The sequence below is a fragment of the Macaca thibetana genome, chromosome 13 (assembly GCF_024542745.1).
Source record: "Macaca thibetana thibetana isolate TM-01 chromosome 13, ASM2454274v1, whole genome shotgun sequence".
NCBI lineage: Eukaryota > Metazoa > Chordata > Mammalia > Primates > Cercopithecidae > Macaca > Macaca thibetana.
In genome coordinates, this window is record NC_065590.1 from 39738513 (window position 1) to 39754871 (window position 16359).

A 16359-nucleotide genomic window follows, 5' to 3' on the forward strand; every position below is an offset into this window, starting at 1 on the left:
CCCCGCTTTTTTTTGTTCTCCATTTGCTTGGTAAATCTTTCTCCATCCCTTTATTTTGAGCCTATGTATGTCTCTGCGTGTGAGATGGGTCTCCTGAATACAGCAGACTGATGGGTCTTGACTCTTTACCCAGTTTGCCAGTCTGTGTCTTTTAATTGGAGCATTTAGTCCATTTACATTTAAGGTTAAGATTGTTATGTGTGAACTTGATCCTGCCATTATGATATTAACTGGTTATTTTGCTCATTAGTTGATGCAGTTTCTTCCTAGCCTCGATGGTCTTTACATTTTGGCATGTTTTTGCAATGGCTGGTACCGGTAGTTCCTTTCCATGTTTAGTGCTTCCTTCAGGGTCTCTTGTAAGGCAGGCCTAGTGGTGACAAAATCTCTAAGCATTTGCTTATCTGTAAAGGATTTTATTTCTCCTTCACTTATGAAACTTAGTTTGGCTGGATATGAAATTCTGGGTTTAAAATTCTTTTCTTTAAGAATGTTGAATACTGGCCCCCACTTTCTTCTGGCTTGGAGAGTTTCTGCCGAGAGATCTGCTGTTAGTCTGATGGGCTTCCCTTTGTGGGTAACCCGACCTTTCTCTCTGGCTGCCCTTAAGATTTTTTCCTTCATTTCAACTTTGGTGAATCTGGCAATTATGTGTCTTGGAGTTGCTCTTCTCGAGGAGTATCTTTGTGGCGTTCTCTGTATTTCCTGGATTTGAATGTTGGCCTGCCCTACTAGGTTGGGGAAGTTCTCCTGGATGATATCCTGAATAGTGTTTTCCAACTTGGTTCCATTTTCCCCCTCACTTTCAGGCACCCCAATCAGACATAGATTTGGTCTTTTTACATAATCCCATACTTCTTGCAGGCTTTGTTCATTTCTTTTTCTTCTTTTTTCTTTTGGTTTCTCTTCTCGCTTCATTTCATTCATTTGATCCTCAATCGCAGATACTCTTTCTTCCAGTTGATGGAGTCGGTTACTGAAGCTTGTGCATTTGTCATGTATTTCTCGTGTCATGGTTTTCATCTCTTTCATTTCGTTCATGACCTTCTCTGCATTAATTACTCTAGCCATCAATTCTTCCACTTTTTTTTCAAGATTTTTAGTTTCTTTGCGCTGGGTACGTAATTCCTCCTTTAGCTCTGAGAAATTTGATGGACTGAAGCCTTCTTCTCTCATCTCGTCAAAGTCATTCTCCGTCCAGCTTTGATCCGTTGCTGGTGATGAGCTGCGCTCCTTTGCCGGGGGAGATGCACTCTTATTTTTTGAATTTCCAGCTTTTCTGCTCTGCTTTTTCCCCATCTTTGTGGTTTTATCTGCCTCTGGTCTTTGACGATGGTGATGTACTGATGGGGTTTTGGTGTAGGTGACCTTCCTGTTTGATAGTTTTCCTTCTAACAGTCAGGACCCTCAGCTGTAGGTCTGTTGGAGATTGCTTGAGGTCCACTCCAGACCCTGTTTGCCTGGGTATCAGCAGCAGAGGCTGCAGAAGATAGAATATTTCTGAACAGCGAGTGTACCTGTCTGATTCTTGCTTTGGAAGCTTCCTCTCAGGGGTGTACTCCACCCTGTGAGGTGTGGGGTGTCAGACTGCCCCTAGTGGGGGATGTCTCCCAGTTAGGCTACTCAGGGGTCAGGGACCCACTTGAGCAGGGAGTCTGTCCCTTCTCAGATCTCAACCTCCGTGTTGGGAGATCCACTGCTCTCTTCAAAGCTGTCAGACAGAGTCGTTTGCGTCCGCAGAGGTTTCGGCTGCGTTTGTTATTGCTCTGTCCCCAGAGGTGGAGTCTACAGAGACAGGCAGGTTTCCTTGAGCTGCTGTGAGCTCCACCCAGTTCGAGCTTCCCAGCAGCTTTGTTTACCTACTTAAGCCTCAGCAATGGCGGGCGCCCCTCCCCCAGCCTCGCTGCTGCCTTGCCGGTAGATCACAGACTGCTGTGCTAGCAATGAGGGAGGCTCCGTGGGTGTGGGACCCTCCCGGCCAGGTGTGGGATATGATCTCCTGGTGTGCCTGTTTGCTTAAAGCGCAGTATTGGGGTGGGAGTTACCCGATTTTCCAGGTGTTGTGTGTCTCAGTTCCCCTGGGTAGGAAAAGGGATTCCCTTCCCCCTTGCGCTTCCCAGGTGAGGCAATGCCTCGGCCTGCTTCAGCTCTCGCTGGTCGGGCTGCAGCAGCTGACCAGCACCGATCGTCTGGCACTCCCCAGTGAGATGAACCCAGTACCTCAGTTGAAAATGCAGAAATCACCGGTCTTCTGTGTCGCTCGCACTGGGAGTTGGAGACTGGAGCTGTTCCTATTCGGCCATCTTGCTTCGCCCCTCCTAGTCCACTCTTTACAGACTAGGAACTTGATGCTTCAAATCACAAAGCTAGTTAAGGCTGAGTTGTAGAATAATAAAGTCATATTAATATAGGTAGTCTTAGTTCTTGCTCCTATTAAGCTGTGTGGTTGCAGGCAGTTTGTTCTCAATATATATGTATGGATCCAGACTAAGGGTTGTCCTTAGGAAAGTTAACTCCCTTGCACTTATGGCCTGCCCTGTGAACAAACTGTCAGAGATTCCATTGTTTAAAACAAATTCTAGAGGCAGAAAAGTAAGGTGATGCTGGTGGGGGACTTGAGGTAGGACACTGCCAATATGCATGGAAATGCTCACCAGGCTGCAGCTGACATCTGAGGTGGCCATGGGGACGTGGCATTTGCTACAGTTTACCTCCTACCCCACTCAGTGACATTTGTGTGTCATATTAGGTCCGCTCTGTCCCTGACATTTCAGAAAGACTTAAGACAGATATGTATAGTCCCCTCTGCGACAGCTGGGAAGTCATTAATGAAGAGATAACTCTTCTGTTCTACTCATTCTGGGTTTTTCTCACTTCCAGGTAATGTTTAATTGGCTCATGGTGGGCCTCATGTCCTCTTCCTTGAGGGGTCTGGTTCTTGGTTGCCTTACTTTTGTCAAGTTGAAGTTGTCATGACTGCCCTTTCCCTGTTCTCCCACTCATGACAGCACCAAGAGGTGGTTCACTGGCATGAGTAGCCCAAGAGGACTCCTTACTGTGTCCCCCCGTGAAAACATTCCTCATACTCCGCACGCTGCGTCCCACTAGGACCTAGAAACTCTAACCCAACAGAGCCTTAAGTGGCAGTGATGAGACACACAAATTCAATAGGTGGGTTGCTGGGATATCATGGCCCTGTGTATTCTAGCTCTTGGGGCATAGCCTCACATATTAGGTGTAGACTTTGCAGTGTACATCCTGGGGTGTAGCACCCTGGCCCTGCAGGTTGTGAACCCTGAGCCGGCACCTTTGTGGAAACTTTTATAGAACAATCAAGTGTTCTACCAAGTCAGCTGCTTTCAGGTGATGCCATATGTGGCAGTGTCAATAGATCCCATATTCCCATGCTCACCTCTTCATTGTTTCATGTCCTTTACTGAAAAATGACAAGCATTGATCACTAAATAAATGATACATCATTATCGTGGTTAGTGCAGTAAAGAAAAGTGCTGCTTTGAGAGGTTATAATATGAGTCTTGGCAATATAAGAGTTTTTTAAATAGGAGAGGTTATGATATTTTTCCTTGCCAAGGAGATCAGGGAGGCTTCCCTGAGGAGGTGATAATTGAATTGTCTTGTGGAGAAGGCCTAGGAGTTGTCTAGGTGAAGAGGAGTGGAAATAATGGTCCAGAAAGAATGAAAAGCATGTGTGAGCATTGAACATTCAAGGAAATGAAAGAGCTCCTGGCTGTGAGTTGAGTTTGGGGAGATGTGGTGTGAGAGAAGGATGGGGAGAGAGAGGAGGCAGACTCTAGTCAAATGAAGGAGTTTTTATTTTATCTTAAGTGCCATGGAAAGCCATGGAAGCACAGTTGTTATGTAGACTTGAGTGCGTGAAATAGGAGGGTGGGGATAAATAAATCAGTTTTGTAAACCAACTTTACAAAGACTTCCCTGGCTGCTGAAAGGAGAAGGGCATCAGAAGGGGCCAGAGAGAAACTACAAACAGATCTATGAGGAAGCCACAGAGTAGTCCAGGTGGGAGATGATGGCAGCTCAGCCAACCGGAAGCCCCCAATAAATCACATTGCCACGGTTGTTCTAATTGCTTTTCTAAGCCATAGAGGACAGGCTCCTCCTGTTGGCTGGAAAGCATACATTTCTTTTGGATTTATTTGGCTTCTTGGCTTTTTCAGGAGTGAATGTGCGCTTGTAAAGGCATAGATTTGGGAGAGACATGGAAGCACAGAATGTGTGTATCAGTGCTGTGCCACACCAGGCTTAGCTGGTGCCTCTGCTCATGTTTAAAGGCTGTCACCTGGACCCAAGGCATTGCTTTGCTAATCTGGTGCCATCCACAGCTGAGTGGTCATAGCCCAGTAAAGAATTGAGATGAAGGTGATGGAGTCATTTGGGTAAATACAGTGGCAGTGTATTAGTCCATTCTCACACTACCATAAAGGACTGCCAGAGATTGGGCAACTTATAAAGGAAAGAGACTTAATTGACTCACAGTTCCACATGGCTAGGGAGGCCTCAGGAAACTTACAATCATGGTGGAAGGGGAAGTAAACAAGTCCTTAACATGATGTCAGGAAGAAGTGCTGAGCAAAGAGGGAAAAGCCCCTTATAAAATCATCAGATCTCTTGAGAACTCACTCACAACCACTGCCATGATTCAGTTACCTCCCACTGGGTCCCTCCCACAACACATGGGGATTATGGGAACTAGAATTGAAGATGAGATTTGAGTGGAGACACAGCCAAACCATAACAGGCAGGAAAGAAGGAGTTAGTGCAAAGCCTCTCTACACCAATATCTTTTTTTTCTAAGGGTCTTGGGGATTAACATACCTGCCTCTCTTTAGACATTTTACTTAGATCACAGACAGAGAGTCACTGGACACACCAGGCTCTTTCTGGGTCATGAGGTCCACTCTGCCCAGAACACTGTTCCCCCACTCGACTCTTTTCCTTCACTCATGCACTCACCTTTCGAACTCCATACCAGCTCTGGGTCCATTGCTCCAGGAGGCCTTCTCTGATCAGCTCTGAGAACACCCTTTGTGTTCTCAGAATCTCCTGTGCTGACTCCCTTCTTCATTATCTGTCCACATTGGACTCTCTCTGGTCATATGTCACTCTCTCCCTAGGCTGTGAAGTTCTTGACAACAGGTGATAACATCTCATTCATTTTTGCACCCTTAGAACCTATCGTGATGCCAGAAACTCAAATATAGACATGAGCAAATGGTTAAAAGAAGGAGGGGATGGATATAAATGTCACTTGCATTTAGACAAAATGCAGACAGATGAGACTTGATTAGTCAGGAGAGATGAAAACACTAGTTTTGGGCAGGGCAGAATGGACAGTCTGGTGGTATTCGTAACAGGACAGGCCGTTTTTGCCCCCACATTGTGTTCTTGTCTCTTTCTGCTAGGTCCATTCTACCTTCTAATACCTCAGGCTGCACTCGTGACTTTCTTTGGTCTGATTCTAGGGTGAGGTAAGTGTGAGGAGAGCTGAAGAGACAAGTGCTAGGGGTTGGCTGAAGAGGCCAGTTTGTATGCACCATGTTGGGGTTAGCATTGGATCACAGGTAAGGCTCATGTGGTATCTGCAGAGGGGAAATTAAATAACTTATTACCAGCTATGTGGTTTTTTTGTTTGTTTGTTTGTTTGTTTTTTAAAAAAAAACTTAAAAAAAAACCAAACCCAACTTATTTTCCTCCTCAAATTAGTGCATGTGGATAGAATATCAGGTAATGTGAAAAGAGGAAACCATATTGGTGATAACACATGGGGTCTTGGTCCTCTGTCAGTCTGCTTTCAATCCCCATCTCTGCCCCTTCCTCCCTCAGGGGCTCAAACAAGCCACTTAACTTTACAGAACCTTGGTTTCTTTATCTGTAATTGGAAGGGATGCTAGTTTTTTCCTGATAGGGTTGTTGTGAGGATGAAATGAGATAATACCCACTTAGCACAAGGCCTGGCACATGGTAAGCCTGGAAGAATGTTAGCCAAAGCTATTATGATAGATTCATTTGCATTGTGAGCCATTGTATATTTTAAATGGTTCATTTGTTTAGGTATTTACCTATGAATCTTTCTAATGCAAAGTATCATTTATATGATTATTCTGTATATATACTGTATATTCTGTATATATAAATTTGATTATCAAATTATTCTGTATATATACTATTGAAATTTAGCAAATAAATAAAGCTGAGTTTATTTAGAATAAGAGCTTTATTTTGCTGCCATTGACTTTTTCTTTTTGATTTAGGAAAAAGAATACTATACTTTGTCTTTTGAAACTAATCAAAACGGCACTTGTTCAATTTATTCAGCTCCAAGTGGTTCTCAGTAGTATTATCTCAACTGGGAGATATAAAATCATTGTAACTTTACATTCTTCCACTTTATCTGATGTGCCTAAACTTAGCAACTCAGGGGAGTCATGTTCTTGCCAGGTAGGTAGAATGCTACTGTTTTAGCTCATGGCAAATACAAACATCTCTTTCAGGAAGAATGGAAATTGGGTAAGATAAATCACTTACTCGTAATGGCATTTATGAATATCATTAGCTTTTCTGGAATGTGGTCCATTTAGGGTTCAGACTAAAGGCAGCATACTGTACTGGAGAGTGCACAAGATTAAGAATCAGGAATGCCAATTCTAACCTTTCCTAGCTGTGTGACCTTGAGCAAGTCACTGAATCTTCCCAGGCTCACATTTTCTTCTTCTATGAAATGAGGCTAAAATCATTCCCTGTTGTGAGTATTGATGGAGATTCTATTACAATTGTGAAGAAATTATGTGTATCACTCACTCCTCCTGAAGGACAGGCTTTCTCAGAAGTTCTGATATTCAAATATGTGTACATTTCAAAGGACACAGAATTGGTGATGTCAGTGACTGTGAGACTTATTTATCTTATACCTGCCAACAACATATCAGGTGGGATATATGCCACCTGATCAATAATAATATAGATATTGGTAATATAGCTATAATGGTAACATAGACATAATATAGGTATTCTATATTTCTATAATCTACTCAGGAATATATGAGAGAGAAAAATGTAAACAGTTTATCAGTGGACAAATATCTTTCCAATATACCAGATTTTTTAACACTGAAAATTTATTAAAAGGAAGAAACTTTTCTTTCAATGCAGACTGTAAATAATTTACCTATGAAGTGGGTTTGCTGAGCACTAAAAATCCCATTCTTTTTTGCTTTAGTGCAAGAAAATTCTTTCATGAATGAAACTGGACCCCTATTTCTCACCATATACAAAAATCAAATCAAAATGGATTAAAGACGTAAATCTAAGACCTCAAACTCTGAAACTACTACAAGAAAACATTGGGGAAATTCTCCGGGATATTGGTTTGGACAAAAATTTCTTGTGGAATACCCCACAAGCACAGGCAACCAATGCAAAAATGAGCAAATTGGATCACATCAAGTTAAAAAGTGTCTGCACAGCGAAGGAAACAATCAACAAAGTGAAGAGACAACCCACAGAATGGAAGAAAATATTTGCAAACTACCCATCTGACTAGGGATTAATAACCAGAATATATAAGGAGCTCAAAAGACTCTATAGGAAAAAAATCTAATCATCTCATTTTAAAAGGGGCAAGAGATTCAAACAGATATTTCTCAAATGGAAAACAGACATATGAAAAGGTTCTCAACATCATTGATTATCAGAGAGAAGCAAATCAAAACTACAAGAAGATACCACCTTACCCCAGTTAAAATGGCTGTTATCCGAAAGACAGGCAATAACAAATGTTGGTGAGGAAATGAAGAAAAGGGAACACTTGTACACTGTTGGTGGGAACGTAAATTAGTACAACCACTATAGAGAGCAGTTTGGAGGTTCCTCAAAAAACTAAACATAGAGCTACCACAAAATCCAGCAATCACATTGCTGAGTATATACCCAAAAGAAAGGAATCAGTATATCAAAGAGATATCTGCACTTCCATGTTTATTGCACCACTGTCCACAATTGCCAAGATTTGGAAGCAACTGAAGTGTTCATCATCAGATGTTTGGATAAAGAAAATGTGGTACACAGTGGAGTACTATTTAGCCATAAAAAGAATGAGATCTTGTCATTTGCAGCAGCATGAATGGAACTGGAGGTCATTATGTAAAGTAAAATAAGTCAGGCACAGAAAAACAAACTTTGCATGTTCTCACTTATTTGTGGGAGCTAAAAATCAAAACAACTAAACCCATAGAGATGGAGAATAGAAGGGTGGTAACCAGAGGCTGGGAAGGGAAGTGGGGGTAGGAGAAGTAGGAGGGAAATGGGATTGGTTAATGAGTACAAAATAAAAATGGAAACAATGAATAAGACTTAGCATTTGGTAGCACAACAGGGTGACTATAGTCAATAATAATTTAATTATACATTTTAAAGTAACTAAAAGAGTATAATTGGTCTGTAACACAAAGGATAAATGCTTGAAGTGATGGATACTCCATTTACCCTGATGTGATTATTACACATTGTATGCCTGTATCAGGGTATTTTGTGTACTCCATTAATATATACCCCTACTATGTACCCACAAATATTAAAAATAAAAATCTTTCATAATACAATAACATTTTTATGTTTTTTAGTTCCTCCACTATAGTTTATATTTTCTTTTTTATGTACCCTAGAACTTAAAGTATAATACAAAATAAAATAAAATAAATATTATTAAAAAAATAATTTATATTTTCATTTCATTTTGTGATTCTGAGAAGCAATTATCCTTTTACTCGGAGAAGTAATTTTTTAGTAAGGTATCTCAAAGTCTCCCTCTCTCCTTGGAGATATGCTTCCATTATTCTTAGAAGCTCCATCTATGAGCTTTCTTTTCTTGGCCAAGGGTGTAAATAAAAAACCCAGTTGAATTTTGAATTTAGGCCCTCGCCTTAGTTGCTGTAAGAAACAGACTGAATTATTTATAACCGTGGGCATCCAGGTTTTCATCACCACCGGCAGATGGGTGTTTTAGAGCATTCACCTTTAAGATATCCAGAATACAAGCTGTTGATCCTCTGTGGATTGTAAATTTCTAGACTTGGGCTTCTCGGTTCCTGGCGGGTTTTGTCAAGTTTTATGATCACCATTACATTAGCCCCTCTGAAATGTTGGGAAGCTGGGAGCCTCCTTCCTATTAGGAAGCCTTGCCTTGACTTTCATACCAATAAAGTTGTTCTTAGACCAGAGTTCATTCTAATAAGCATCTTGAGAATTGCCCCTGAACTAAGAATTATTTCCCCCTCTGTCTGCTCTAAGCCTCAGAATCTTACACAGCCTACATGCCTTGAATCTAAGACAGGGCTTATAGCATAACAACTTTTTTATCACCTTCCATCAGGCAGCAAAGCCTCCAGGTGGATTAGGCTGAGTATATAAGAAGCTTATAAGGTAGCAGATGTCAGGCCTCAGTAAAGGTCATTCTACTAGGGCTATTCTCTTTCCCGACACAGTTTTCTTCCTGGACTAGTGTAGGATGTGGAAGGAGGACTGGTATTCTGCCACAGACCCTTGGAATGCTCAAGATAAAGGATCCTCTGTGACGGATGTGCACAGGGTCTGAGAACCTAGGGCTGAAAGTGGCAACATGTAAAAGGACAATGGAATACAAATGGGATAATGTTACTTGATCATCTTTCCAAGTATGACACACGAAGGATTACTAGAAGGTGATGCTGCTGTGATTTCTGGATACCAAATCTTTCTTTTATGCAGAAATGTACATTCCTTCATCAGAAAAAACTAAGTTAGACATCCTCATTATGGTTCCATTTGAGGAAGAAAGATTTAGGAAAGTTCTCTACCATCTAACCAGGATTAATGCATAAAGCTCTTACCTAGTCAAATGTAGCCCAAAAAGTTGTTAAAGGGATGCAGAACAGATGGGCTACAGAGGGGGAATTTAAAAATCAGCTTTTATAAACTCTTCCTAAGAGCCAAGATCCACATTATGGGGGCAAATTGCACAATAATATAATTGTCTTAGGGATGTAAAGACTCCATGCAGAATATTGGCTCAATGCTCTGGCTCAGTTGAGTTGAGTGATGTTGGCTATCTAGGCTGTTGATGTGTCACTTACTTGCAGGCCACTGGAGTAATATGATTAAACCAGCCACTTACATAACCCTCCTATAACAAACACAAGTGCCAGGATCACACTGATGCAGGGGTGTGAAGCAGAGTGCATTTCTCAAGATGCTTTAGTCCATCAGGATCTGGTGGCATAGCACTCTGTTCTCATGGCCCCAACTTTTCCAAGAAGTCTGACCTTCTAGCAGACAACCTAAATTAATGTCAAGTACAAATGGATTCTCCATTAAAACATTTGACTAATTCATTGCCTAGATCTTAACATTTGTGGCCAAATTTCCAGTTTTCCCGATGAATAACTTCTTGTTAGAAAATGTCAGAAAAGGGAAAGACATCATGGGCTTCTACAGGAAGTAAATACGACTATTTTCTCCCTGAGTCATGGGTCAAGGGTTTTACCAATTTCCTTTCTAGAATTTTTCCTAGGCTCCAATCTAAAAGGAGTTTAGCACCAGATGAGTGGGGGCAGGGATGTGATTAGCTATTTATTTGTATTTCTACAATGTTGAATATACTCTTATTGCTAGGGATTTCCATTCACTTTCTCTGAATAGAAATTTGGTATTCCTGGGGTTGGGGGCTGGTGGTAGAATGTCTTTACATGGCCATACAAAACCCATCACAATCTGGTGAGCCCTTGGAGTGTCTTGCTTAAAAGGGTTCTCGTCACTGGGAGTACTCACTGGAGCCAAGCCAGTTCCCTGGGGAATGCTGGTGTCTGCTACTTACAGAGTTGGCTGTCAGGTTGGTCCTGTGTGTCTGTAATTAGCTATGATGTCTGGATGTTGATAGAGTGAATCTGGCCCATTGGTTCCCCTCCAAAGAGGGGTTTCCTGGCTAGCTCTCCTGTGTCAGAAATGCCAAGTTCGGAGTTGCCTGGAGACACCAGAGATGCAGATTTATTTGGCTGAGCTCTGGTTGTGAAGCCAAGTGCCGAGAAAACAGATCAGAGACCAATCCTGAATAGTAATCAGTGGGCTTCTCCAACCACTTGGCTCTTTTGCTTTCCAATGTTATGTTTAATGTTTTAGAATATATTTAGTAAACATGTCACTAGCAATTGCCAGTCCTCAGTCTTTCCCCACTCTTTTTTTTTTTTTTTTTTTTTAATGGTTTTCCTTTTTCCTTTGGGTTAGTATGATAGGCTGGTTTTACAATGTATCTGAGTGTGTGTGAATGTGTTTCAGGCTAGACAAATTGGAAGATTTGTTTTTACTAGTTCTTAGCTTGTTATAGCATCCACTCCTTATTAACTGGTAAATAATATACCTTCTTCTCTTTTATCCTCAGATTTGGCTTGTTCTTCTCCCCTGAGAAAGCTGAGCTTAGAGTATACATCAATTCACACAACTTGGTTTGAATTTATAGATGCATGCAAGGTATGCTCTTATTTTTTCTTGCATTGAGTTCAAAAAACAATATTCCTTTGTGCTTTAGTCCATGTAGGATACAACTACACTCTACCAACTAAGAACTGAATGGTTTCTAAAGTCTTTCTCTTTAATTATTCCAACCCCAGTATGAGATGAAGTTGGGATCCTTGTTCTTCCCAGTCCTTGCCTCCTTCTTTCTCCCTATCCTTACTACTTCTCCCTACATGTGTATTTTCCTTTAGTTATTGTGTAGCTCCTTATAGATCCCTGAATATATCAAGCTGCTTCATGCTTCCTTGTCTTCATAATTGTGTGTTAGTTTCCTATGGATGTTGTGACAAATTACCACAAACTTGGAGTCTTAAGCATCAGAAATTTATTCCTTCACAGTTCTGGATCCCAGAAGTCCAAAATCAACATGTAGATAGGTTTACTTTCCCTCTGGAGGCTTTAGGGGAGAATCCATTCCGTGTCTCTTCTGACTTTTGGCGGCTGCTCTCATTCTTTGGTTCATAGCCATGTTAATCCGTCTCTGCTTCCAAGGCCACATTGCCTTTTCCTCTTCTGTCAGTGTCAAATATCCCTCTGCCTCCCTCTTATAAGAACAAATGTGATTACATTTAGGGCCCATCCAGATAATCCAGGGTAATCTCCTTTTCTAAAGATTCTTAACTTAATCACATCTGCAAAACCCTTTTTCCATATGAGAGAACATTTATGGGTTCTAGAGATTAGGACTTGGATACCTTTTGGGGGTTCATTATTCAGCCTAACATCCACTTGCTATTTCCTTAGCTTGGGGCATTCTGTCCACTTTTTGTTACCTAGTCAGTACATCTCAGACTATCTATGATGAAGGATCATTTAAGAAATTAAATTTAAATTTGTTGCATTTATGACAAAAAATGACAATTTTTCAAAATCACATGCTTGCACTTTGCAGCAATACCAGATTACTATTATAATTTCCAAACTCTTACTCTTCACTCGCATCAAACCAGTAACCAACAGTTTGCATACTGCCACTAGTCCACAGACCACACTTTCAGTAGTACTGATCTATATGGCTCCTACTCATTTAAGCACCATCTTTTCCAGGAATCTTTTCTGGCTCTCTATTTCCGACTTGAGTTTAATGACCCTGACCATTCTCATTGTTACTAAGATTCTTTAATTTCTCTTCACTTTCTAGCTCTTAGTTATTTGCTTGATCCTCTCTCCTTTAGCCCCTTAAGTGTTAAGAACCATGCTTTGGTAGACTTTGAGCCTACCATGGATCTTGATATATAGTAGATGCCTAATAAGTTTTTATCGAATAAATGATTGAGATATACATGAGTCTTAAGGTTGCATCCCAAATGAACAGAGAAAAGATGTATTTGGGGAAAATGTGAGGAAAGGATGAGACTGAAGAAACTGAAGGAAACCTAGGATGGTGTAGTAGATTACGAAAATGGTCACAAATTCTTCCCATCAAGAAGGGAAATTTATTTCTGTAACCTTTAAATCTGGGCTGGCCTAGTGATTTGCTTTGACCAATAGAATGTGGCAGAAATTATAATTGACACCTGAACTAGGCTTTCCAAGGTTTTATAGCTTTTGTTATCCTCTACCACCATATGAACAATGCTGGCTTAGCTTCCTGGAGAATGAGAGACATTGCAGAGGGAGGTACCATCAGTTGGCTATTCAAGGCATCTTTTGAAGCCCCTAAATATATGAGTAAGCACAGTCAAGGACAGTTGAGCCCAGATCACTCGAGTAAAATCACCTGAATGAGCCCAATGCAAATTGATAATACACAGAATCATGAGCTAATTAAAGTGGTTGTTGTTTTAAGCCACTAATGATGGTGGTTTGTTATACAGCAAAAGCTAACTGATCCAGAGAGGAATCAAAATGAGGCATGAAAGTTAATCAAGAGTTGTGTTTTGTCCTCCCCCAATGCAGAATAGGGATGGGTTTAAATTGTGACAGGGAGGACTAGAATTAGATGTTACAAAGTACTTTTCCTTTGCAGAGTGTGAAACATCAAAAGACATAGATAGCAAGAGGAATAAACATAGATGTAATTTGCATCCCTGGCCGTAAAACAAAAAAAGGCACTAACAGATCCACGTGGAGCTTAAACCCAAGACCTATTGTCTTTAGAGGCAGAGTCAACAGGCAAGTTGATGATTGTGCAGTTCAGCCCAACTGAATTAAAAAAAAAAAATGACATTAAGTTTTCTTGAGATTTGCAAGTATCGCTGAAAAGAAAGGAGGAAAGCAGTTGAAAAGTTCAGCTTTAGATTTTGATAACTTGAACTTGTGCTTCACCCTCCTCATGGCTCATTTGGCCTACCTTTCATTCATTCCTTCTGCAAATATTCACTGTTCCCCTCCCCTGCACTGGGCTAAGGGCTAGGTACTGAATATTTGATGATGAATAGGACAGACACAAGACCTCACAGATCTTACTATTTGGAAGAGAAAACAACCTAATAGGCAACTATTACACTTGGAAGCTTAGGCTTTTTTTGCTTTTTTCAGATGCATCAAGCATACCTTTCTGCTTTTGTGATTCCCACCATTATGTGTAGCCAACTTCCATCAAGCCTCAGCATCTGTGCCTTTCAGCATGACACTTAGATCACTTCAGGACTAGTCTGAAATCAGCTGTTTGAAATTATGCATCACTAATTTATTGATGTGGATCATGACGAATCAAGGAAAGTGGAGTCAGAGCTGTGAGAAAAGAAGAAACACATCTGGTGGAGGGTTTTATGGGCTTACAGGTGAGCCTGTTCGTGCCAGCCTGCAGTGTAGAATTTTAACTTCTCCTATAAAACATCTGAGGCCTAGAGATCACAAATCAGATATATTGCATCCAACGTTAAAAACATCTCGTAATTTACCATAGTAAATCAATCAATGTTTTCCTAGAAATATTGGAACTGAAACCAGAGTTGAGTGAAAACAGAAAAATCTCTAGAGGTTTAGTTGGCTTAAAGGTATTTCTTGAAATATTGAATCCCAGGGGCTAGAAAACTGTATTAGAGATATCCTTGAAAGGTGCTTTTCCAAGTGATGGAAAAGTGGCTTCCAGAAAGTTGTTTATTACTTGGTAGAAGGAATCAGTTAGTTAGGTTATGGGAGGACAGTCAGCTCTCCATTACCCAGGGGCCAATTATTCCAAAACTGTGTTTTGATCCCTGTGTCCATTGCTTCATTTTGATCCTTTTGTCCGTTGGAACTGCCATCCAAAGGATTGCCGAAGAAGTTGGAGAACATGTGACTCAATATTAACAGTATACTAAAAATTAGCAGCATATTAGCTGTACTTATTCTTTAGATAGCTCTGTGAGGAAGTGGTTTCATCTTTCCAATACGGTAGTCCTTAATACTTGTGGATTTTATTTATTCCACTATATTTGCCCATATTTACAGGAGTAGGAAATCCAGGGGAGGCAATTAGAATACAGTTTTCCATTTCCCATATTTTTGCTTCTATTTTTAAGTTTTTAGCGTAACCATTTGTCTGCCAAAAAAGAAAAAAAAAAGTTCCCAGAAAGCTCTAGGAGAAAGACCATGGAACTGGTGGCTAGGAAAGAGATTTCTACTCTGGGCTCAGAGATTATCTAACGTTTTTATTCTCTGGTTCCTTATTTTAAAAATGGACCCAAAATAGTGCACTTTAGTCCTTGTGGTGGGGAGGAGGGTGTTAACACTAATTAACAGGAAAAAGACACTTAAAAAGTTAAAAGCACTGTGTAAATATAATATGTGAAATGTGAAACTCCTAAGATTATACTCTTTGGAAACCACTCCTACAACAACTCTTGGTTCTGGTCCAGGGACTCTAGGAGGTTGAGAGAGTGGCCGTGAGCCCTTCTGCTCCCTGTGTGAAGGTGGCCCTCCCTCGCTGCAGAACCTCTTCTTGTTTTGGCATCAGGTCTCAGCAGCTCACCCTTCCTAGGTGGGTAGCGGTCCACTTGCTATCTCCCGAGAAATCCTGATTGGCTCAGTTTCCTTATTCATAGGCATGGTATTAAACTTGAGAATTGGAAGATAATTTCTTCCAAGTCACAATCGTTAGTTTGCACACAGCCATAGTTCAGGATTTGAAATCTCAAGATCTTTTTATTAAATGTCACCACTGCCTCAATTTTAAAATTGTAGAGGCACTGTTTTTTTTTTTTTTTTTTTTTAAATAAAAGCACATTGTTGAGAATTTGATCCCTTGAATTCCCCTAAAATTATTCTCCTTTGGTGAGAAAACCCCTACTGATTTTTATCTTGTTCTGTTCTTTAAACTACAAGGGAAAACACATGCAAATCCACATATATGCATACCAGAAACAGGAAATGCTTTGTTACCAAAATTCAAAACTGGATGAAGATCAAAAAACTACTTATTAAGTACTATGCTTATTACCTGAATGATGAAAAAATCTGTACACCAAACCCCTGTGACACACAGTTTACCTATATAACAAACATTCACATGTACCCCTGAACCTAAAAGTTAAAAAATAAAAATAAAAAAATTACTCAGAGGAGAAAAAAAATCAAAACTGATTCTATCCACCTACTTCATTAAATAAATAAATACATCATTTATTTCTTAATCGCCCTAAGTGAAGTACACTGTGGTTTTTGAAAACAGAGCATGTTAATGCAAATGCTGGAAAAACTCACCTGAGAAGCCACAGAGTATAAGAGAAAAGCTCTTGGACCCAGGGTCAGGAGGCCTATGCTACACACTTGTGTGTGACCACAATAAACCGCTTAACCCTCTGGACTTGAGTAGAGGAGAGGCCAAGCTTAGTAATATTTATGAGAATTCTT

At 40.5% G+C, this 16359-nt stretch overlaps 1 long non-coding RNA gene across 1 annotated transcript; it reads left to right on the forward strand.

Annotated features, from left to right (window-relative positions):
- The first annotated feature begins 7020 nt into the window (after positions 1–7020).
- Positions 7021–14352, forward strand: LOC126934116 (uncharacterized). Its single transcript, XR_007718837.1, has 3 exons — positions 7021–8170; positions 11447–11535; positions 14062–14352. It is a non-coding gene; the product is annotated as an uncharacterized LOC126934116 (long non-coding RNA).
- The last annotated feature ends 2007 nt before the right edge of the window (positions 14353–16359 follow it).